This window comes from Bufo gargarizans, chromosome 4 (assembly GCF_014858855.1).
Source record: "Bufo gargarizans isolate SCDJY-AF-19 chromosome 4, ASM1485885v1, whole genome shotgun sequence".
Lineage (NCBI taxonomy): Eukaryota > Metazoa > Chordata > Amphibia > Anura > Bufonidae > Bufo > Bufo gargarizans.
The window spans coordinates 227095658-227120002 of NC_058083.1; positions in this window are offsets into that span (position 1 = coordinate 227095658).

Sequence of the window (24345 nt, forward strand, 5' to 3'; positions counted from 1 at the left end):
GCAACTCCCCAGATTTCTGGTTTAATTTTTGATGAGTTATGATTTATTTATTTTTAATCTTAAGGTGTTGTGTCACTTCAGCAAAAGACACTACTAATGTATTATTATTATCCATATTGCTTCCTTTTCTGAATCAATTCATTTTACCATGACATTATACACTGCTCACTTCCATGGTTATGACCACCCTGCAATCCATCAGTGGTGGTCGTGCTTGCACACTATAGAGAAAGCAACAGTCTATGTGAGCCCCATGGTTCTGGCCACGAGAGAGGGAGGCACTTTTTCCTATAGTGTGCAAGCACGGCTACCACTGATGGATTGAAGGATGGTCATAACCATGGAAACAAGCAGTGTAAAATGTGATGGAAAAATTAATCAAGCCAGCAAAGAAAGCAATGTGGATAATAATAATATATTAGTAAGCGGTTTTTATTAACTTTCTTTACATGATAAATGCCACTTCCTAAAGTGACACAACACCTTTAAGTGGAAGACATTTTTAAATATAAAAAGTAATAAATGGTAACAATTTTTACATTCATGAATTCATAACTACACATACTAGCCATAGCATTAAAATCTAATAGGCTAGTAGTTGTTTAGGCCCCCTTGATGTCACCAAAAGAGCGCTGAGCTCAGAAGATGTACTGTGGTATCTGGCACCAAGACATTGCCAATAGATCCTTTAAGTTGTGAGGTGGGGCATCCATGGTCTATCTTGTCTTTCCAGGATGCTTCATCGGACTGAGATCTGGTGAAATTGGAGGCCAAGTCAAGAGCTTAAACCTTTTGTCACGTTCCTCAAATTATTTCTGATCAATGTATACAAAATAGCAGGGCCTAGTATCATTTTGAAAAAGGCAACTGACATTTGGGAATACTACTGCATAAATGGTCTGCACAAAGTTTAAGTAGTGGGACAGCCGCTTCACATGACATCCACAAACTTTCCTTCTTTGTATATTTCATCCTAATGCCATCTCTTCCTCAGTTTAACAATGTACATGAACCTGGCTAAAAGAAAACATGATTAATTCGACAAGACCACCTTCTTCCATTGCCCCACATTCCAGTTCTGATGTTTACATGCTTATTTATAGGTACTTGGACAGGGATTAGCAATAGCAGGTGTACTCTTACTAGCCTGTAGCTACACAGCCCCAGCTTCACAGCCGTGACCTGCTCCTCTTGCTTCACATGACTCCCCCCCCCCCTCCATCATTGATGGATGTTGTCATCTGCAAACATGGGTCATGTGGAGACTGCTGTGGAGCGATCAGTCGATCAGTAAGGAAACCGGTGGCAGGGACCAGGTAAGTATGGTCAACACAGTGGGTCTAGGCATTTTAGAGGGGTTAAGTCTTGGATATCCCCTTTAATTACCTGTCACTGGTTATAGTGCTAAGGCTGATTGATATATACTTATACCCACTGATCAGCCATAACAGTGCAAATTTTAAAGGTTTTGGCCATTTTCGGGTTACTGTTGACCAGAGTGTTTGTAAGATGATTATATGGCACTTACTAATATAGTCTGTGTAGACATTTTGCATCATTTTATAAAGTTAGCTCCCATTGGTTGCCGTGTCTTTTGTGCTGTCCACAGTGTTCTTGTCCATAAAATGGCTGCTGATGGATGGTCATGTGACCAGGCAAATCCTTCCCCAATGTGATGTCTTTTTTTATTCAAATACACAGCATCTGCCATCTGCACCTTGCACTGTTGGGAGTTTAGTGCAGGCACTGTGTGTTTGACTGGAGGAGGATGTGATTTATTTGGTGACATAATCCTCCATTATGGTGGACAGCCCCTTTAAGCTCCAGAGACTACAAAGAGTTACGGTATATGTATTATTCAATGCAATGTTATTGTATGAGAGGAAAAATAATCACTGGTTTCAGATTCTAACATTAAGCCTTTGTAATATATTTTAAAGAAGTGTATAGAGAATGTCAGGATTCATATTGGTAGATATTTTACAGAATTGTGTAGAACTTGCAAAGGGGAAGGTTCATCATTGATTATTACATTACAATGCTTATGAAATTTTCTTCCCTACCAGAACATACTGTACATAAAGAAATGCTTAAATTCATTCATTTTGGAGTGATGTAACTCCATAGTATATATCCTTGAAATACCCTTAAAATAAAAAATTGACATATAAAAGGGTTAAATGAGAATTGTACCAGCATTCAGCATAGATTATGTGATTTGTGTGGCAGTGTTCTAGTTTGTATTACTACAATAGTACATATGTCACTGGTTTGGTTGTCAACCTTCCAGACAGGCCTTAAAGGGATTCTGTCACCTCTTTTTACCCTATAGAGATGCGGACATGCGTGGCTAAATCGCCGCTAGCATGTCGTCAATATACCTGTCCCATATCTCTGAGTGGTTTTATTGAGTGTAAAAAATATTTTATTTATATATATATATATATATATATAATATGTGTAAGTCAGCCTGGTAAGGAGCCCAAGGGGCTGCACTAACCATTCTGGAGCCTCCTCCTTGCTCACAAAGTCAGATCACCATAATCTCGCAATGCGCAGTGTCGGCATAGTGTTCCTTCCCTGTGCTGGCATCAGCCTCAGGGAAGGAACTGCGCATGCGCGAGCTCGCTCACCGCAAGATTACGGTGATCTGACTTTGTGAGCAAGGAGGAGATTCCTGGTTACGGGCGGTGCTGGGCTCCTTCACAGGATGGGGGGCGTGGCTGGGCTCCAGAACGGTTAGTGCAGCCCCTTGGGCTCCTTACCAGGCTGATTTACATATATATATATAAAATCATTTTTTACACTCAATAAAACCACTCAGAGCTATGGGACAGGTATATTGCGGACATGCTAGCGGCGATCTAGTCATGCATGTCCGCATCTCTATAGTGTAAAAAGAGGTGACAGAATCCCTTTAACACTGATGTTATTAATAGTGATGAGTGAATCAAAGTCCTTGAAGTGGATGTCGATCCACATTTCAGGATAAATTCTGTTCACCGCAAAGCCGAACTTCCCCATGCTGAAATAGTGGAAAAATAATACCTGATCCATTTGCTCGCAATTGGCTGGCCGCCATCTTGCTTGAAGATCTCTGCCAAAATCCTGTGCACGGTGGCGTGTGATGATATCATCTCGGACGGTGTGAGATTTTGCACCAAACCTTCGAGGAAGATGGCAGCCTCCAGCCCGCTGTGAGGAAATGGATCAGGTAAGTATTATTTTTTAGTTTTTTAAATTTAACACTCTGTTATCAATATCATATGCCACTTTCATGTATGAAGGCAGCATCTGAGGGGCACAATGACTGGAAGCGCTGCAATTGCCGCTCCCTTTCATTGCACCCACTCCTTACAAAGAAATATGCTTTCCCTTTCATTGCACCCACTCCTTACAAAGAAATTTGTCACAAAGCAGATTTTGTTTTGTAAAGTTCGACAAAGCAGCCTAATCGAATTTTGAATTACTATTTATTACTACTATTACCCCCAGCATGAGCTGTTAACACAGGCTTTATGTACATGCATTGAATGAGAAATCTAGTCCTATACTAATTAAATCAAAGGAATCTGTTACCTGTACACTACATGTATAGAAGGCCTGCCTCTAACTCCAAATCAGTAATTCGTAGGTTGACAATCTCCTTCATTCCTCTACAAATCGGCCATGGAATTCATAGAAAGGACTTATGAATAACTTCATAAATTGATTTCTACTTTAAAAAAAACATTTCCTGAACTCAGATTCAGTTCCAAGGTATCACTGGATGGTTGCTATGGACAACTAAGCCAGTTCTACTTTACACCAGTTTGATAAATCTCCCCCATTGAGTGTTAAGCTTCAACTCTTCATTTTTCAAAAACAGGTACAGGCCTTCTGGCAATTAATATAGCATTAACAACACCTATGCTTACATATGACATACAATTTGCTGAGGATGTGGAAACTCTCCTTCTATGGAAGACAATACCTGGAGTGCCTGGCAGTCATGAGTACTTGCCCTTCGAGAGTGACCCCAGGAGGGAGAACCAGGCCAAATGGAAGAATATTATACAAATATAAGAGATGCTCACCGGTGACACTGGAGCCCAGCCCACTTGGGCTGGCTCACAGTAATTTGCATCAGCTTTTACCATTCTATAAAAAATATTTCACATTTACATAGAACATTCACATAAATAACCCATATAAAGCAAAATAGACGTCAATTTCATATACTGTCCCTTTAAAGGGGTTGTCTGGGTTCAGAGCTGAACCCGTACATTCCTCCATTTTCACCCAGGCAGCCTCCCTGACTTGAGCATCGGAGCAGTTCATGCTCTGATGCTCTCCTTTGCCCTGCGCTAGATCGCACAGGGGCAAGCCAAGAGTTCCATGGCAAATTGCGCCAGGCCTGGCCACAGGTCAAGCCTGCACACCCAGTAGTTAAGGGGTTCTTTGCTTCTCAGAGCGTCCACATTGGCCGTTAACCAGATGTAGTCAGACACCTGTCGGTCTAGGCCTTCCCTGAGCCTGGATCCGGAGGGCGGCTGTCGATGGCTTGACTGCAAGAATGATCTCATATCCGAAGTGACCAACACATCTTCAAACCGCCCTTTTCTTGCATGCGCGGTAGGATTGGTACCCGCAACTGTTTCACTGTGAGTGGAAATTCCTCTGCCAGCGCCCGCAACAGCAGAATTCAGCATCTCTCAAAACAAGGCCTGGAAATGCTGCATTCTGACAGCCCTCTGTGATGCTGGTAACATGTTCACCATTTTGGGTTTGTAACGGGGGTCTCAGTACGTTGCCACCCAGAACTGGTCCTTGCCCTTTATGCTTTTCATAAGGGAGTCCCTCTTCTAACACTGGAGCATGAAGGCCCCCATTTGCACTAAATTGGAAGCGGTTCAGCGGCCTGGCTCCTGCTCATCGCCCAGGAGAATGTTGTCCTCGATCTCCTCCCCCCATCCACGGACAACACCAGGGATCACAGAAAAGTTTAAAGTCTGCTCTTCTTGCTCCTTCTCCTCCCACAGGCACCATCCTCCTCTAACTCCTCTTCAGACTCCTGCTGACTTGTCTCAGATGGAGTAGGCCCCCTGGGAATTCATTCAGCATTGCGACTTCCTCATCTTCCTGTTCCTGCTCCTAGACAGCTTGATCAATGACACGACGCAATGCAACACCAGGGATCCCAGAAAAGTTTAAAGCCTGCTCTTCTTGCTCCTCCTCCTCTCCCCAGGCACCATCCTCCTGTGACTTCTCTTCAGACTCCTGCTGACTTGTCTCAGATGGAGCAGCCCCCCTGGGAATTCATTCAGCATTGCGACTTCCTCATCTTTCTGCTTCTCTCGACGGCTTGATCAATGACACAACGTAATGCATGCTCCAGAAAGAAGGCATAAGGTACGATGTCACCAATGGCACCCTGGCTGCGACTGACCTGTTTGGTGATCTCATCAAATGGCCACAGAAGTCTGCATGCGTCGCGCATTAGCAGCCACTGGCACAGTGAAAAAAAAAAAAAGGCACCCCAGAACCTGTCCTGCTGCAGAGTTCATACAGGTAGTTGTTAACGGCACATTTCTGTTGGAGAAGCCTATCAAGCATATACAAGGTGGAGTTCCAGCGCATCAGGCAGGCACAAATCAAACGTTTGACGGGCAAGTGGTGTCGCCACTGAACGTCAGCAACGCGAGACATGGCCATGTAAGAGCTTCTAAAATGGCCAGGGATTTTCCTGGCCTGCCTGCAAGACATCCTGGACCCCGGGGTATTTGGTAACGAATCACTGCATGACTAAGTTCAGGAAGTGTGCCATGCACGGCACGTGTGTAATTTTGCCCTGTTTCAGCGAGCTCAGCAGATTGGCATCGTTGTCGCACACCACTTTACCAACTGTCAAATTGAGCGGGATTAGCCACTGATCGGCCTGTGACCGCAGAGCTGAAAGAAGTGCAGGACCGGTGTGGCTCTTGGCTTCCAGGCACAACAGCCTAAGCACAGCATGGCAACATCTCACCTGGCACGTTGAATAGGTTCTGGGGAGCTGGGGGGTGCAATGGAAGAGGCAGTAGCAGTGGAAAAGGAGGAGTCAGCCGATGAGGATACGGAGGATGGAGGAGGAGGAGAAGAGGCAGGTCTGCATGCAATCCGTGGCTGTTGTTGTTGGCAGGGTTTACGGGGGGTTTCGTGATCCCGTGTAGTTCAGTTGGGCCGTGTTTGTCAGCACGGAATTTGTCCTCTGCGTTGCGTCATCCGGATGTGGTGAGGGATAAGATTGAGAAGGAGGTCGCGGCTGGCAGGGTTGTGGGCCCCTTTACGGAGCGTCCCTTGCCGGACTTGTGGGTGTCCCCGTTGGGTTTGGTGCCTAAGAAGGAGCCCAATAAGTTTAGGCTTATTCATCATTTGTCCTATCCGCAAGGTGGGTCGGTGAATGATGGGATAGCGGATGAGTTGTGCTCCGTGTCATACACGTCTTTTGATGCGGCGGTGCGGTGGGTTAGGCGTTTCGGGCAGGGTGCCCTGCTTGCTAAGACGGATATTGAGGCTGCTTTTCGGTTGTTGCCCATCTACCCGGATAGTTTGCATTTATTGAGTTTTCAATGGGAGGGTTGTTTTTATGTTGATTGTTGTTTGCCGATGGGCTGCGCAATTTCTTGTTCGCTGTTTGAATCGTTCAGTTCTTTTTTGGAGTGGGTGTTGAAACAGGAGTCTGGATGGAATTCGGTGCTGCATTATTTGGATGATTTTTTGTTCTTAGGTCTGACCGAATCCAGGGTGTGTGCTTTGTTGTTGCATACAATGGAGCAAGTGGTTGCGCGGTTTGGCATCCCTTTGGCGGAAGGAAAAACGGAGGGGCCTTCCACGGTTATAACGTTTTTGGGGATTGAAATTGACAGTATGGCCATGGAATGTCGGCTACCGGACAACAAGGTGTCTGATTTGTTGGATGAGGTTGTTTTTCTGCGGAGAGCCAAGAAGGTTCAGCTCAAGCGGGTTCAGTCTGTATTGGGGAAATTGAATTTCGCTTGCCGTATTTTGCCGATAGGGCGGGTTTTTTGCCGGCGTTTAGCGCTAGCTACGGCGGGGGTTATCGACTCTTTTCATTATTTGCGGTTACCTGTTGCGGTAAAGGAGGATTTGGCGGTGTGGGAGAATTTTCTTGGGGAGTATAATGGCCGGTCTATGTGGATGGAGGTAGCGATTAGTAGCGTGGATTTGGAGTTGTTTTCGGATGCCGCAGGTTCGAGTGGATATGGTGTTTTCTGCCAGGGTCAATGGAGCGCGGGGGCATGGCCGGTGGAGTGGGAACAGGCCGGTTTCCTTAGCAATTTGGTATTGTTGGAACTTTTCCTCATTGTTTTGGCTACGGAGTTGTGGGGGGATTGGCTCAAGAATCGGCGGGTTCGTTTCTACTGTGACAACATGGGTGTGGTGCAGGCGATTAATAGCCAGACGGCTAATTCTCCGCCGGTGTTGAATTTACTCAGGCATTTGGTGTTGCAGGGGCTGCGATTGAATGCATGTTTTGTTGCGGTGCATGTCCCCGGGGTGGCTAACTCACTCACTGATTCCCTTTCTCGTTTCCAGTGGGATCGTTTTCGCAGCTTGGCGCCGGGTGCCGAAGTCCAGGGGTTGCCCTGTCCCCAGTGGCTCTGGAGCGTGGCCTTGGGGTGTCAGCGGACCTGAGGCAGTCGCTCAGTAGAGGTACGTGGTCGGCTTATTCGTCAGTGTGGTTGTTGTGGGAGGAGCTGATGGAGCGAGTCGGAGGTGTAGTTCGGTTGACGACTTTAGGACGTTGTTGGTTTTTTGGGTAGGTTCGTGCTATGCTGAGGGTTTGTCGTTTTATGTGGTGTCTAAGAGGGTGGCGGCGGTTGCCTTTTGGTTGCGCTTGCGGGGACTTGCTGATGTGTCTCAGTGTTTTGTGGTTCGGCAGGCGTTAAAAGGTTATTGGCGGGGAGTGGTTCGTAGGGACTCTAGACGACCGGTTTCCTTTGCTGTGTTACAGGTGTTGTGGGAGAAGGCTGGGTTGGTTTGTGTGTCGGAATTTGAAGTGCTGTTGTTTAGGGCGGCGTTTTCGTTGGCCTTTTTTGGAGCCTTTCGGAATTGGTATCCGCCAGTCGTGCGGGTGGAGGTGGTTTGTTGTGGGAGGATGTATGGTTGGGGGATGGCTGTCTGCGGTGTGTAAGTCGAAAATGGATCAGGAAGGCAGGGGTGCGGTTTTGTGGCTTAGGCCTTTGGTGGGGTCTTTGCTTTGTCCGGTGCGTTGTGTGGAGGAATATTTGGGAGTGCGGCCCGAGGGAGGGGGTGCGTTGTTGGTTCACCGGGACGGTTCGCGGTTATCACGCTTTCAATTTATTGCTGTTTTTAAAAAATGTTTGGGGGCAGCAGGTCTTCCCGTCAAGGAATATGCTTCTCATTCGTTTCGGATAGGGGCAGCGACTGAGGCGGCCAGGTGGGGGCTCAGGGAGGAGGTTATTAAACGTATTGGGCGTTGGGAGTCGGATTGTTTTCACTCATATATTCGGCCTCATCTGTTGTGATTGTTTAGGAGTTGGGTCATTGCTAACGGGGTGTTGTGTTTGGTGGTGTTGACACGATGATTTTATTTTGTTTTAGGGGCAGCGCCTTGTCTGGCATGGATTTTCGGGCATTCTTACGTCCACTGGGGGGCCTTGCGATCAGATGTTAGAAGGAATGGACGCCAGTTGGGTTTCTCGACGGTAGAGTTGGTAATCCGGTGGATTGGTTTGAGGGGGCGGGTTTTGCCTGAAATTCACATTAATGCCACTTTAGATCGGCCGCCTGATATATTGGTGCTTCATGTTGGAGGCAACGATTTGGGCGTGCGGCGTTCCCGGGATGTGATTCAGGATATTAAGTTGGATGTGCTGCGCTTATTGTCGGAGTTTCCGGATTTGTTGCTTGTATGGTCGGAGGTGGTTGCGAGGCGTTGCTGGCGGTTTGCCAGGTCGGTGGAGCGGATCAATAAAGCCCGGGCGAAGTTGAATAAGGAGGTGGGACGTTTTGTTCGCAGGCAGGGTGGTGTTGTTGTGCGTCATCGGGAGTTGGAGGCTGCGTCGCCTCAATTCTTGAGAGATGATGGTGTACTTGGAGCCTGCATCTCATATGGTTTGTTAATGCCGAGGATGGGGCCCCTGTTTGGGCTACAAGGCCTACAGGGGGGGATACTAGTATACTTCAAGGAGTTGGTGCCCTTGGGTCGGTGAGTGCGGCCAAGGGTAAGTCTTGAAGTGCAAGGTGAGGCGATGAAGGAGGATACGGCTTGTTTGGGTTGCCCTCCAGGATCCTTGTTACTGTGATGTAGGTGATAATGTTGATGGATGTGTAAAATGCCTGCTGTTATTATGGTTATTATTATTATTATTATTATTATTATTATTGTTATTATTATTATTTATCGTGGAATAATAAAGTTTGGCCATCATGGTCATTTCATTTCACCAAGCAAGTAAGTGTTGGTGTGGTTATTTAAAGCCGGTAACAGGGTAGGTTTGCAGCCGGAGGAAATTCTTCCATCCTATTAAGTCATACTACTGTACTGAATTTCAAAGGTCTTTTGACAGGCATGCTAATACATCCTGCTAGAGGCAGGGTGTATTATCAGCTAGGACATGGAAGGCCTTGCACCCTTCAGAAGGCACCAGGCTTCCATGCCAAATGGTCAATTGTGTTTGCAGGGTGCCATTTGGAGGACAGAGAGAACTCTCTCTGTCTAACTGTCCAGATGCTGTGGTCACTATTGATTGGGTACACGCTGATGGGTTAAAATGCAGGGATCAGAATTATGTCCAATCCCGGCAGTGACGGCCAGCACAAGCAAGCAATATCATGGCATATTTCCTGAGCCCATGTAATCGCAGTGATGTGCTATTGTGGCTCAGAGCGTTAAGTAACAGCTCTTTGTGACGTAATAGTACATCACAAAGATGGAATGGGTTAAAGGAGATGTCTTCTTTGTACATTTCAGTAATGCCATAAAAAAATATGCATGGCATAAGAACCTGTAATATTACCTACAGACTTAACTTAGCCTGCCTGTAGTTTTCCTCTCCTGGTGTCTATGGGTTGCAATGTAAACAAGTGCTGGTCCATAACCTTTCCAAGATGACACTTCTGTCTAACACTGCACATGCACTAAAAGCCTAAAAAGGGAGTCTGTCACTGTGATGAATACCACCCCTCGTGTCCGCTGACGTCAACCACGTCGAGCTCACGAGACCTGGTATGATCACGGGGTTTACCAAAAACGTGAAGTTACGCCCTCCAGAGGAGCACGTAAGGTCAGGCTGGTATAGTTTACACACACACCTCCTGTCCACGCGGGCACAGAGAGGCAACAAGCTGGAAGGGCCTTTTCACTGCCGCAGTGAAAACAGCCCACACTCAGCCCGGGTAACTGCCACCAGTTTCTCGTTTGATATAAGCCCGGTCCGCTAACGGGATTATATAGGTCAGAAACCAACCCGCGGTAGCTTATAACTAGGCCAAAACACGGACGTGGGGATTCGTGATCGAGATACAAGATAGCACAAGATTAAATTATATATTTAATCAGTATAAGAGCACACTAGGTATAACACACTATACACAGACAATATATACAGTGGTCTGAGATTACAGATTACAGGGTATATGGTTACAATAGGATTAAGCAGTGTGAAAGTAAGTTACCAAGTATGATGAAAGTTCCTTGGCGATGTCCTGAGCTGGAGGCCACACGAGGGGCTGTGATCTCCTGCTATTTCCTGGGTCCCTCTAAACACATGTGTAGAATGTGACCCCTCTTCAGAGAAAAGACGCCGCCTACTTGCTGGCACCAGGCTTTTAACCTGTAGCTGGCCCATCCCCTCCCTGCCTCAGGGAGGGGTCAACTCCCCCTCTTCTGGGCTGACTGTGAATGACCCACAAAACCCTTTAGGGGGTCATAGCTCCAGACCAGAGGGTCACAGGGAGATGGTTCTGGGACTAATGGACCTGCCTGGGTTCCGGCTACAAGTAGAGCCCAAACCTGGTACCGGTAGGTGGCTTCTATGGGGAGATATGGGTATCTCCCTACCCCGACTGGGTACGAGTAAACAAAGACCATGGGACCGTACCTCGTGGCCACCGTGACACAAATATGTATCTGGTTTGCGCCTGCGATGGCCAGGTGATTCATAATTCCTTATGAGAGGTAGGTGCCAATATGTCTAGGAAATCTCATTGATCCAGGCAAAAGCAGATACCCACAGCAGGGTTTTTTCCTGCAGATTCAGGTGGCTCCCAACTGCTGCACAGAGGTGTGAACTTCTCCTTGAAGCTTGGACCCCCTGAGGGGTGTCTTCCTGGCCGACTGACACTCAGTTGGCTGGGGGGGGGGGGGGGGTGGAAACTTATTTTGCATGTACTCTGAGTCATGCCAAGAGGTGCATCAAATTGCAATCAGGGCTGGGGGGCTTTGAAGCAGGGAAGTCCCTACCTCTGCTGTCTGTCAGCAAATGGGGGGTGTGAGGACATGGCTGACAGTAAATATTAATCCATATTCCTCACAGTCACCTAATTTTCACCAATAAAACTAGGAGCACTGCCTCATAGAAGATTGCAGACACATTCCAAGCATACCTGTGTGCGCTTTGTGTCTCTATTCCATGTCTAGGAAAAGCTGGAAAACAGCTCTCGAGTGCCCAGCTGAAAGTGAATGTAAAAACAGCTTTCGCTCCTGACTTGATTTCTAACAGCCATGTCTTCTGATATAGCGGATATTAGTGTTGAGCGCGAATATTTGAATCACGAATTTTAATTGCGAATATCGGCACTTTGAGAATTTGCAAATATTTTGAATATAGTGTTATAGATTCGTATTCGCGAATAGTGTTAGTGAATATTCTAATTGCGAATTTATCGCAAATTTATTACATTGCCGATTTTAGCAATCAAGTAAACAATGACTGGAGATCACAAATTCTCAAATTCATGGCGAATATTCGGCCAAAAATTAGCGAAATATCGCAAATTCGAATATTGCCTATGGCGCTCATCACTAGTGGATATAATGCTGTGATATTCTAGCTGCTACCAATCCCAAGATATGAGCAGCTAAAGCAGTCCTCCCCTCTTCAGTCTGGTTTGCTTTGGGAACTTGGAGCAGCACAGCTGGGCACTTAGGAGCTGTTTTCCAGCAGAATAAGGGTCCATTCACATGTTCGCACTTTGGGTCTGGAATCCGTTCCACAATTATGCGGAACAGGTGTGGACCCATTCATTTTCAACGGGGACGGAAAAGATGCGGACAGCACACAGTGTGCTGTCTGCATCCGCATTTCCGGTCCGCGGCCCCAAACTTCCGGTCCGCAGCTCCGGAAAAAAATATCAAACATGTCCTATCCTTGTCCGCAGCTGCAGACAAGAATAGGCATTTCTATTGGGGTGCCAGTCCGGTGTTTTATGGATCCGCAAAACACTGCGGACGTGTGAATGGACCCAAAAAGTGTTTTTCCTGGACATGGAATACAGACACAAAGCAAACACAAGTATGCTTGGAATGTGTCTGCAACCTTCTGTGGGGCAGTGCTCTTAGTTTTATTGGTGAAAAACAGGTGACAGACTCCCTTTAAATAAAGGCGCGGATGTTCTGTGACTGCTCATGTGCTGCACATCCACTGTAGAAGCAGATGTGATGTTCTGGATAGGCTATGGATGCCGGCGCTTCTTTACATTGCTATCGACAACACCATGTGTGGCAAGGTAAGTCCGGAGGCAATTAAGCAGGTTCTTTGCCATTATACACTAGTGAAAATGATGTACAAAGTGGACAGCCTCTCTAATTGGCCCTAACCAGTTTGCATGTCAAATGTGGGAGTAGCAGATTGGATGACGGGAGGTGTTCCAGTTGTATCCGTCATTCAATCACATTTTACGGATCAGTTTTTTTTCTGTGTTTCCAATCTTCTGATGGATTAGAATAACGAAAAAGTCAACACAACACTTTCTTGTTGCAAATAAAAGTATTAGAACTAAAGGATAAGACGAGAATTAAAAGACCAAACATATTGTTAGACACATATGAAAATAAAGAAGTTTTCTAGTATCCACTATGAAACATATCTTTAAAAACCTTTTCTTTTCAATTCACTGGTAATCTGCTTTAAAAACGATTTGTCCCAACAACTAAATAAATAAAAGTAAATAAAAAATAAATGAAGACTGGCAGCTAGTTGAGTTTCTTAAACGATTCCTTTAATTTAGTCACTCTTGCAATGCCACCTACTTTATGCTGCACTGGTTTCTAGATAATGGACCAATCATATATTGTTGCGACCTAGCAATGTGCATGCAAGATAGTCTATGGAGTCTGAAGATCTACATAATGAAAACTGACAATAGGGCAATAGAAAATACCAGTTTGTACAATGTTGCTATTTTCACAATAAGGGTATATTCACACGTGGCAGATATGTTGCCTCTAAATAAGGAGGTTTGCAGAAATCCAGGCACATCCCACAGAAACAATATGGAACAGATTTTCAGTTGCAGAAATTCCTGCAACAAATCTGTTTGTGAACATAACCTAAGTATATTTAAACATGGGTGGAATTTACCATACAAACCAAGCAATCAGAATATCAGGAGGATCCCTTTTGCCCAGAAGCATCTGGATGAAAAAAAAAAAGTAAACCAGGGGTGGATAGATTGTATAGCCAGTTAAACTGCACAGGGCCACAGTGGGGCTTTTTTCAGCTGTAAAACTATAGCAGATGTTCCCAAGCCGCATAGATAAGCAGAGAGTGAGGCTTAGTTAGCAGATAGGGGTGGAGCTTAGGAGTGCTACAGGCCAGGGCTTAGTTAGCAGATAGAGGTGGAGCTTAGGAGTGCTACCGGCTAGGGCTAAGTGTTACAATGGGGAGCTTAGCAGTGCAACAGAGATCAGAGATAGAGCTTGAAGGTGCGATGAGGGCCCCAGAAATGTCAAATCTACCCCTGACTTTATAGAGTCTAGTTACTGTACAGGTTCTATCTATCTATCTATCTATTTATCTATCTATCTCATATATTTCTTATATCTATCTTTTTTTCTATCTATCTTTTTTTCTATCTACCTATCTATCTATCTATCATCTATCTATCTATCTATCTATCTATCTATCCTCCCACACACATAAACCTTTTTCAATGAAGATAAATGCTATATACAGATGTAAACAGGTGAAGAACCTTTGTGCTCTGACATACAGAGGCTTGTGTTAAACAGATAAGAAATATAGCAATATTGGATTTGCTGCTTAGTACAGTAGAATTGAGAGTAAAATTTATGTTGCACATATACTTTTATATCCTTGCTTGGCTGAAGGACAAGGCCAGATATAACATGAAGCTGGAGTTCATCAAGTTCATCTAAAAATATGTTTAAATGGAAAAGGATTTTTATGTGATTTACACAGATGGCTGTCATAAAGTTGCTGCATAAAGTTGTCAAGGGCAAGTACCGGATATGGTCTATTAGAAGCCACAAATTCTAGAATGAATTTGGGCGAACATTTTATTAAATGGATACAGTTGCTTTATTCAGATTCTAGGGCCAGGGTTAAGATAAATGGGATTGACTCTGAACAGCTTCCCCTACAGCGAGGTACACGGCAGGGTTGTCCCCTTTCACCTCTGATATTCGCCCTAGCTTTGGATCCTCTCGCTTGCAAAATCCGGCAGTCTAATCAGATCGTAGGATTTGGAGGGAGAGGAGAGGAAGATAAGATTAGTCTATACACGGACGACATTCTTGTATTCCTGAGGCAGGGATGGAAAGCCGTTACACCTGTTATGAATATCTTGAAAGAATATGGGGCGGTATCGGGGTATAAAGTAAACTGGGACAAATCTGAACTTCTCCCTCTTGTCCGAGTGCCCCCTGACAGGCCCTTAGGCATTAAGTTACTCGGACGAACTGATTCCATCCGATATCTGGGTATCAGTATAAGTGCGGACCTGTCTCTATATAATCCCCTAAACATAACTCCTATGGTTAATAAGATCAGGGAGAATATCCGGTCTTGGCAGAAGTTGCCCCTGTCACAGGAGGAAAGGATTGCACTAATTAGGATGGTGGTCCTCCCTATTGCATTATACCCTCTGACAGCATGCCCGATATGGATTGATGATTCCATTTTTGGGTTATTGGACAAATTGATGAACGACTTAATCTGGGGGAGCGGAAGGGTTAGGATTAAGCAAAAATATCTCTGTATATCGGAGAGAAGGGGTGGCCTTTCCCTTCCATACCTCCAGGGATACTATATTGCAGCACAGATAAAGTGGTGTTTGGGAGGGGGGAGGGCAGAAAGCCAGGCCGCTTTGTTGTTGGGTATCCTCTCAAGGGATTTCCAGGGGCCATATGGGGATATCTTTTCTGTTTTGGAGACTGGCCACTTGGACATGAGGAAAAAACAATGTTTGATTAGTGATACACTAAATAAGGTTTGGAATAAGATAAAAAAAATACTGGGTGAGACATTCCCTACTCACTTTACCCCACTTTGGCACAATTATAATTTAAAAGAATTTAAGTCTAGGGATGAGCGAACTCGAACTGTATAGTTCGGGTTCGTACCGAATTTTGGAGTGTCCGTGACACGGACCCGAACCCGGACATTTTCGTAAAAGTCCGGGTTCGGGTTCGGTGTTCGTCGCTTTCTTCGCGCTTTTGTGACGCTTTCTTGGCGCTTTTTGAAAGGCTGCAAAGCAGCCAATCAACAAGCGTCATACTACTTGCCCCAAGAGGCCATCACAGCCATGCCTACTATTGGCATGGCTGTGATTGGCCAGAGCACCATGTGACCCAGCCTCTATTTAAGCTGGAGTCACATAGCGCCGCCCGTCACTCTGCTCTGATTAGCGTAGGGAGAGGTTGCGGCTGCGACAGTAGGGCGAGATTAGGCAGATTAACTCCTCCAAAGGACTTGATTAACTGATCGATCTGCAGCTGTGGATCATTGAGCTGCTGATCCTCAATTGCTCACTGTTTTTAGGCTGCCCAGACCGTTTGTCAGTCACATTTTTCTGGGGTGATCGGCGGCCATTTTGTGTCTTGTGGTGCGCCAGCACAAGCTGCGACCAAGTGCATTTAACCCTCAATGGTGTGGTTGTTTTTTGGCTAAAGCCTACATCAGGGTGAAGCTGTCACACCAAGTGCATTTAACCAGCAATAGTCTGTTCATTTTTTGGCCATATACAAAATCAGGGGCAAGCTGCGCCTGTCACCAAGTGCATTTAACCCTCAATGGTGTGGTTGTTTTTTGGCTAAAGCCTACATCAGGGTGAAGCTGTCACACCAAGTGCATTTAACCAGCAATAGTCTGTTCATTTTTTGGCCATATACTAAATCAGGGGCAAGCTGCGCCTGTCACCAAGTGCATTTAACCCTCAATGGTGTGGTTGTTTTTTGGCTAAAGCCTACATCAGGGTGAAGCTGTCACACCAAGTGCATTTAACCAGCAATAGTCTGTTTATTTTTTGGCCATATCCCAGTCTAATTCTGTCACTAAATCCATACCGGTCACCCAGCGCCTAAATACTAGGCCTCAAATTTATATCCCGCTAAATCTGTCATTAGTGCTGTAGCTGGGCGAGTTATTTAGTGTCCGTTCAAGCACATTTCTTGTTCTGGGTTGAAATACAATTCCCAATTTAGCAATTTCATAATTTAGTGGTTTCTGCTATATCAGAGCTATTTGAAATCTATCCCTAAAAGGGTATATAATATTCAAGGTGCACATTGGGTCATTCAGAATAACTTCACACACACCCGCTACTGTGTATTTCCAAGTCTAATTCTGGCACTAAACCCATACCTGTCACCCAGCGCCTAAATACTAGGCCTCAAATTTATATCCAGCTAAATCTGTCCCTAGTGCTGTAGCTGGGCGAGTTATTTAGTGTCCGTTCAAGCACATTTCTTGTTCTGGGTTGAAATACAATTTCCAATTTAGCAATTTCATAATTTAGTGGTTTCTGCTATATCAGAGCTATTTGAAATCTATCCCTAAAAGGGTATATAATATTCAAGGTGCACATTGGGTCATTCAGAATAACTTCACACACACCCGCTACTGTGTATTTCCAAGTCTAATTCTGGCACTAAACCCATACCTGTCACCCAGCGCCTAAATACTAGGCCTCAAATTTATATCCCGCTAAATCTGTCCTTAGTGCTGTAGCTGGGCGAGTTATTTAGTGTCCGTTCAAGCACATTTCTTGTTCTGGGTTGAAATACAATTCCCAATTTAGCAATTTCATAATTTAGTGGTTTCTGCTATATCAGAGCTATTTGAAATCTATCCCTAAAAGGGTATATAATATTCAAGGTGCACATTGGGTCATTCAGAATAACTTCACACACACCCGCTACTGTGTATTTCCAAGTCTAATTCTGGCACTAAACCCATACCTGTCACCCAGCGCCTAAATACTAGGCCTCAAATTTATATCCCGCTAAATCTATCCTTAGTGCTGTAGCTGGGCGAGTTATTTAGTGTCCGTTCAAGCACATTTCTTGTTCTGGGTTGAAATACAATTCCCAATTTAGCAATTTCATAATTTAGTGGTTTCTGCTATATCAGAGTTATTTGAAATCTATCCCTAAAAGGGTATATAATATTCAAGGTGCACATTGGGTCATTCAGAATAACTTCACACACACCCGCTACTGTGTATTTCCAAGTCTAATTCTGGCACTAAACCCATACCTGTCACCCAGCGCCTAAATACTAGGCCTCAAATTTATATCCCGCTAAATCTGTCCTTAGTGCTGTAGCTGGGCGAGTTATTTAGTGTCCGTTCAAGCACATTTCTTGTTCTGGGTTGAAATACAATTCCCAATTTAGCAATTTCATAATTTAGTGGTTTCTGCTATATCAGAGCTATTTGAAATCTATCCCTAAAAGGGTATATAATATTCAAGGTGCACATTGGGTCATTCAGAATAACTTCACACACACCCGCTACTGTGTATTTCCAAGTCTAATTCTGGCACTAAACCCATACCTGTCACCCAGCGCCTAAATACTAGGCCTCAAATTTATATCCCGCTAAATCTGTCCTTAGTGCTGTAGCTGGGCGAGTTATTTAGTGTCCGTTCAAGCACATTTCTTGTTCTGGGTTGAAATACAATTCCCAATTTAGCAATTTCATAATTTAGTGGTTTCTGCTATATCAGAGCTATTTGAAATCTATCCCTAAAAGGGTATATAATATTCAAGGTGCACATTGGGTCATTCAGAATAACTTCACACACACCCGCTACTGTGTATTTCCAAGTCTAATTCTGGCACTAAACCCATACCTGTCACCCAGCGCCTAAATACTAGGCCTCAAATTTATATCCAGCTAAATCTGTCCCTAGTGCTGTAGCTGGGCGAGTTATTTAGTGTCCGTTCAAGCACATTTCTTGTTCTGGGTTGAAATACAATTCCCAATTTAGCAATTTCATAATTTAGTGGTTTCTGCTATATCAGAGCTATTTGAAATCTATCCCTAAAAGGGTATATAATATTCAAGGTGCACATTGGGTCATTCAGAATAACTTCACACACACCCGCTACTGTGTATTTCCAAGTCTAATTCTGGCACTAAACCCATACCTGTCACCCAGCGCCTAAATACTAGGCCTCAAATTTATATCCCGCTAAATCTGTCCTTAGTGCTGTAGCTGGGCGAGTTATTTAGTGTCCGTTCAAGCACATTTCTTGTTCTGGGTTGAAATACAATTCCCAATTTAGCAATTTCATAATTTAGTGGTTTCTGCTATATCAGAGCTATTTGAAATCTATCCCTAAAAGGGTATATAATATTCAAGGTGCACATTGGGTCATTCAGAATAACTTCACACACACCCGCTACTGTGTATTTCCAAGTCTAATTCTGGCACTAAACCCATACCTGTCACCCAGCGCCTAAATACTAGGCCTCAAATTTATATCCCGCTAAATCTGTCCTTAGTGCTGTAGCTGGGCGAGTTATTTAGTGTCCGTTCAAGCACATTTCTTGTTCTGGGTTGAAATACAATTCCCAATTTAGCAATTTCATAATTTAGTGGTTTCTGCTATATCAGAGCTATTTGAAATCTATCCCTAAAAGGGTATATAATATTCAAGGTGCACATTGGGTCATTCAGAATAACTTCACACACACCCGCTACTGTGTATTTCCAAGTCTAATTCTGGCACTAAACCCATACCTGTCACCCAGCGCCTAAATACTAGGCCTCAAATTTATATCCAGCTAAATCTGTCCCTAGTGCTGTAGCTGGGCGAGTTATTTAGTGTCCGTTCAAGCACATTTCTTGTTCTGGGTTGAAATACAATTCCCAATTTAGCAATTTCATAATTTAGTGGTTTCTGCTATATCAGAGCTATTTGAAATCTATCCCTAAAAGGGTATATAATATTCAAGGTGCACATAGGGTCATTCAGAATAACTTCACACACCCGCTACTGTGCATTTCCAAATCTAATTCTGTCACTAAACCCATACCTGTCACCCAGCGCCTAAATACTAGGCCTCAAATTTATATCCCGCTAAATCTCTCGTTACCGCTGTCCTGTTGTGGCTGGGAAAGTTATTTAGTGTCCGTCAAAGCACATTTTTTGTTCTGGGTTGAAATACAATTCCCAATTTAGCAATTTCATAATTTAGTCGTTTCTGCTATATCAGAGCTATTTGAAATCTATCCCTAAAAGGGTAGATCATATTGAAGGTGCACATAGGGTCATTCAGAATAACTTCACACACACGCTTCTGTGCATTTCCAAGTCTAATTCTGTCACTAAATCCATACCGGTCACCCAGCGCCTAAATACTAGGCCTCAAATTTATATCCCGCTGAATTTGAATACAATACATTGGGCCAAATAATATATTTGTTGTTGTGGTGAACCATAACAATGAGAAAAACATCTAGTAAGGGACGCGGGTGTGGACATGGTCGTGGTGGTGTTAGTGGACCCTCTGGTGCTGGGAGAGGACGTGGCCGTTCTGCCACATCCACACGTCCTAGTGTACCAACTACCTCAGGTCCCAGTAGCCGCCAGAATTTACAGCGATATATGGTGGGGCCCAATGCCGTTCTAAGGATGGTAAGGCCTGAGCAGGTACAGGCATTAGTCAATTGGGTGGCCGACAGTGGATCCAGCACGTTCACATTATCTCCCACCCAGTCTTCTGCAGAAAGCGCACAGATGGCGCCTGAAAACCAACCCCATCAGTCTGTCACATCACCCCCATGCATACCAGGGAAACTGTCTCAGCCTCAAGTTATGCAGCAGTCTCTTATGCTGTTTGAAGACTCCGCTGGCAGGGTTTCCCAAGGGCATCCACCTAGCCCTTCCCCAGCGGTGAAAGACATAGAATGCACTGACGCACAACCACTTATGTTTCCTGATGATGAGGACATGGGAATACCACCTCAGCATGTCTCTGATGATGACGAAACACAGGTGCCAACTGCTGCGTCTTTCTGCAGTGTGCAGACTGAACAGGAGGTCAGGGATCAAGACTGGGTGGAAGACGATGCAGGGGACGATGAGGTCCTAGACCCCACATGGAATGAAGGTCGTGCCACTGACTTTCACAGTTCGGAGGAAGAGGCAGTGGTGAGACCGAGCCAACAGCGTAGCAAAAGAGGGAGCAGTGGGCAAAAGCAGAACACCCGCCGCCAAGAGACTCCGCCTGCTACTGACCGCCGCCATCTGGGACCGAGCACCCCAAAGGCAGCTTCAAGGAGTTCCCTGGCATGGCACTTCTTCAAACAATGTGCTGACGACAAGACCCGAGTGGTTTGCACGCTGTGCCATCAGAGCCTGAAGCGAGGCATTAACGTTCTGAACCTGAGCACAACCTGCATGACCAGGCACCTTCATGCAAAGCATGAACTGCAGTGGAGTAAACACCTTAAAACCAAGGAAGTCACTCAGGCTCCCCCTGCTACCTCTTCTGCTGCTGCCGCCTCGGCCTATTCTGCTGCTGCCGCCTCGGCCTCTTCCTCCGCCTCTGGAGGAACGTTGGCACCTGCCGCCCAGCAAACAGGGGATGTACCACCAACACCACCACCACCACCTCCGTCACCAAGCGTCTCAACCATGTCACACGCCAGCGTTCAGCTCTCCATCTCACAAACATTTGATAGAAAGCGTAAATTCCCACCTAGCCACCCTCGATCCCTGGCCCTGAATGCCAGCATTTCTAAACTACTGGCCTATGAAATGCTGTCATTTAGGCTGGTGGACACAGACAGCTTCAAACAGCTCATGTCGCTTGCTGTCCCACAGTATGTTGTTCCCAGCCGGCACTACTTCTCCAAGAGAGCCGTGCCTTCCCTGCACAACCAAGTATCCGATAAAATCAAGTGTGCACTGCGCAACGCCATCTGTAGGCAAGGTCCACCTAACCACAGATACGTGGACCAGTAAGCACGGCCAGGGACGCTATATCTCCCTAACTGCACACTGGGTAAATGTAGTGGCAGCTGGGCCCCAGGCGGAGAGCTGTTTGGCGCACGTCCTTCCGCCGCCAAGGATCGCAGGGCAACATTCTTTGCCTCCTGTTGCCACCTCCTCCTTCTCGGCTTCCTCCTCCTCTTCTTCCACCTGCTCATCCAGTCAGCCACACACCTTCACCACCAACTTCAGCACAGCCCGGGGTAAACGTCAGCAGGCCATTCTGAAACTCATATGTTTGGGGGACAGGCCCCACACCGCACAGGAGTTGTGGCGGGGTATAGAACAACAGACCGACGAGTGGTTGCTGCCGGTGAGCCTCAAGCCCGGCCTGGTGGTGTGTGATAATGGGCGAAATCTCGTTGCAGCTCTGGGACTAGCCAATTTGACGCACATCCCTTGCTTGGCGCATGTGCTGAATTTGGTGGTGCAGAAGTTCATTCACAACTACCCCGACATGTCAGAGCTGCTGCATAAAGTGCGGGCCGTCTGTTCGCGCTTCCGGCGTTCACATCCTGCTGCTGCTCGCCTGTCTGCGCTACAGCGTAACTTCGGCCTTCCCGCTCACCGCCTCATATGCGACGTGCCCACCAGGTGGAACTCCACCTTGCACATGCTGGACAGACTGTGCGAGCAGCAGCAGGCCATAGTGGAGTTTCAGCTGCAGCACGCACGGGTCAGTCGCACTACAGAACAGCACCACTTCACCACCAATGACTGGGCCTCCATGCGAGACCTGTGTGCCCTGTTGCGCTGTTTCGAGTACTCCACCAACATGGCCAGTGGCGATGACACCGTTATCAGCGTTACAATACCACTTCTATGTCTCCTTGAGAAAACACTTAGGGCGATGATGGAAGAGGAGGTGGCCCAGGAGGAGGAGGAGGAGGAGGAGGAAGAGGGGTCATTTTTAGCACTTTCAGGCCAGTCTCTTCGAAGTGACTCAGAGGGAGGTTTTTGGCAACAGCAGAGGCCAGGTACAAATGTGGCCAGCCAGGGCCCACTACTGGAGGACGAGGAGGACGAGGATGAGGAGGAGGTGGAGGAGGATGAGGATGAAGCATGGTCACAGCGGGGTGGCACCCAACGCAGCTCGGGTCCATCACTGGTGCGTGGCTGGGGGGAAAGGCAGGACGATGACGATACGCCTCCCACAGAGGACAGCTTGTCCTTACCCCTGGGCAGCCTGGCACACATGAGCGACTACATGCTGCAGTGCCTGCGCAACGACAGCAGAGTTGCCCACATTTTAACCTGTGCGGACTACTGGGTTGCCACCCTGCTGGATCCACGCTACAAAGACAATGTGCCCACCTTACTTCCTGCACTGGAGCGTGATAGGAAGATGCGCGAGTACAAGCGCACGTTGGTAGACGCGCTACTGAGAGCATTCCCAAATGTCACAGGGGAACAAGTGGAAGCCCAAGGCCAAGGCAGAGGAGGAGCAAGAGGTCGCCAAGGCAGCTGTGTCACGGCCAGCTCCTCTGAGGGCAGGGTTAGCATGGCAGAGATGTGGAAAACTTTTGTCAACACGCCACAGCTAACTGCACCACCACCTGATACACAACGTGTTAGCAGGAGGCAACATTTCACTAACATGGTGGAACAGTACGTGTGCACACCCCTCCACGTACTGACTGATGGTTCGGCCCCATTCAACTTCTGGGTCTCTAAATTGTCCACGTGGCCAGAGCTAGCCTTTTATGCCTTGGAGGTGCTGGCCTGCCCGGCAGCCAGCGTTTTGTCTGAACGTGTATTCAGCACGGCAGGGGGCGTCATTACAGACAAACGCAGCCGCCTGTCTACAGCCAATGTGGACAAGCTGACGTTCATAAAAATGAACCAGGCATGGATCCCACAGGACCTGTCCGTCCCTTGTCCAGATTAGACATTAACTACCTCCCCATAACCATATATTATTGGACTCCAGGGCACTTCCTCATTCAATCCTATTTTTATTTTCATTTTACCATTATATTGCGAGGCTACCCAAAGTTGAATGAACCTCTCCTCTGCCTGTGTGCTAGGCCTAAATATATGCCAATGGACTGTTGCAGTGGTGGCTGACGTGAAGCCTCATTCTCTGCTATGACATGCAGACTGATTCTCTGCTGACATGAAGACAGATTCTCTGTTACGGGACCTCTCTGCTCTGCCTGTGTGCTAGGCCTAAATATATGCCAATGGACTGTTGCAGTGGTGGCTGACGTGAAGCCTCATTCTCTGCTATGACATGCAGACTGATTCTCTGCTGACATGAAGCCAGATTGTCTGTTACGGGACCTCTCTGCTCTGCCTGTGTGCTAGGCCTAAATATATGCCAATGGACTGTTGCAGTGGTGGCTGACGTGAAGCCTGATTCTCTGCTATGACATGCAGACTGATTCTCTGCTGACATGAAGCCAGATTGTCTGTTACGGGACCTCTCTGCTCTGCCTGTGTGCTAGGCCTAAATATATGCCAATGGACTGTTGCAGTGGTGGGTGACGTGAAGCCTCATTCTCTGCTATGACATGCAGACTGATTCTCTGCTGACATGAAGACAGATTCTCTGTTACGGGACCTCCCTCCTCTGCCTGGGTGCTGGGCCTAAATATATGCCAATGGACTGTTGCAGTGGTGGCTGACATGAAGCCTGATTCTCTGCTATGACATGCAGACTAATTCTCTGCTGACATGAAGCCAGATTGTCTGTTACGGGACCTCTCTCCTCTGCCTGGGTGCTGGGCCTAAATTTATGACAATGGACTGTTGCAGTGGTGGCTGACGTGAAGCCTCATTCTCTGCTATGACATGCAGACTAATTCTCTGCTGACATGAAGACAGATTCTCTGTTACGGGACCTCTCTCCTCTGCCTGGGTGCCGGGGCCT